The following is a 1,543-nucleotide window of genomic DNA, read 5'->3' as shown; positions in this document are numbered from 1 at the left end:
TTTGTGGACTATTTTTACCAGAGGAAAAACAATTCCATAGGACTTTTAACATCCAGCAGACTTTCTGGTGAGTTATAACAGTTTTTGTCTTCTGTAATTTGGAATCCCCTCTGTGTTTACGTCACCTCGCTTTCTGATTGGCTACACGTCTCATTCAACAGGCTGCGAGCTCAGGTGAACACTACACACACTGTGATATCAAGCCAAAAAAATCTAACAAGTTGAATATCCCCGATTTGAGGTCGGAGCGGTCCCGATGTCCTTCTGAGCCGACTAGATCACTCTTAACTCACCACCCACGGCAGGAATATTTGCTGTGATTATCTTTAGAGCCATCATGATAATCTGGACTTCCTTAAGATTGTTGGAAGGGCAAAAATCGGCCTGATTTTCTTGTAGTGTGACGCCGGCCTTAGGTTGAACTTGATTAGGAAAGGCACACACCTGTCTGTATAATACCTCACAGCTCACAGTGCATGTCAGAGCAAATGAGAATCATGAGGTCAAAGAACTACCTGATGAGCTTAGAGACAGAATTGTGGCAAGGCACAGATCTGGTCAAGGTTATAAAATATTTTCTGCAGCACTCAAAGTTACTAAGAGCACAGCGGCCTCCATTATCCTTAAATGGAAGAAGCCAACATGTGGAAGTCACTGAACTTGTCTTTTCTTGGCTTGTTCAGAGAAAAACGTGCATCAACTTTAGCTCCAAATACTCAGTTTTTATAAATGGGTCAGTATGCCAAGTTCTGTTTTTACCCGCCAAACATCTGGCAGAGTCCTGCTGGGGCCTCATGTATCAACGCACAAAAACTTTGCGTACGTCATTACCCACGCAAAACTCCGGATGTATCAAAACTCAACTGAACGTGGAAATGTGCGCAGCCCCACGCCAACTCCAGGGCTGGCGTACGCACATTTCTGTGGCTTTGGCTCCATTGGCGACACTTAAAAGGTGATTCTGAGAAACTGTTCATGATGTGAAAATGATTATTGTTCACAGCAGACACACATGATTAACAATTTTTACATCCACATGATTAACAGTTATTACATCCACATGGACGCAGTTAAATAAAGGAYGCGCAGAGTTGTGCCAAAACTACATTTAACAGGAACRGATTCAGCCTTATTGGAGGATATAATAAATAGTGTAACACAAAGAGCTTTTATTTAAAAATAGATAGAATTTTCTGATGACGAGTGGCTCATCAGCCGTTTTGAGGAAAAAAATCATTCTTTTTAGTTTAGCACTGCTGCGCTCTGGGAGCGCGACGCAGCGAGTGGCCGTGTGAGCCACGCGTGCACGTGCAGCAGCAGTGATTGAACTGGGGTTCCACAGAAACTTTCCAGAGGGAGCTGGCAGACCCATCAGGACTGTATCAGTCCACTCAAAGCTGAATCATGTCCAATGGAATCGTCTCATCCATWTGATTCTAAAGGCTGAGTTATGGTCGCGCTCTGGAGCGCGCACCCTCGCCGGCAGTGGTGTTTCATACTTTGCGTTTACGTTGTTGCAGATTTCTCCAAAATGACACGTGGA

The 1,543-nt window shown here is 44.2% G+C and overlaps 1 protein-coding gene across 1 annotated transcript in view; it reads left to right on the top strand.

Annotated features, from left to right (window-relative positions):
* The window catches only part of asip2b (agouti signaling protein, nonagouti homolog (mouse) 2b), a 12,351-nt gene that overhangs the window by 1,657 nt on the left and 9,151 nt on the right, over nt 1–1,543 (top strand). The gene's annotated exons all lie outside the window — the stretch shown is intronic.

Source organism: Austrofundulus limnaeus, unplaced genomic scaffold, assembly GCF_001266775.1.
Source record: "Austrofundulus limnaeus strain Quisiro unplaced genomic scaffold, Austrofundulus_limnaeus-1.0 Scaffold1190, whole genome shotgun sequence".
Taxonomy (NCBI): Eukaryota; Metazoa; Chordata; class Actinopteri; order Cyprinodontiformes; family Rivulidae; genus Austrofundulus; species Austrofundulus limnaeus.
Note: the sequence above shows the minus strand (reverse complement) of the source record. Positions and strands in the feature narration are given on the sequence as shown.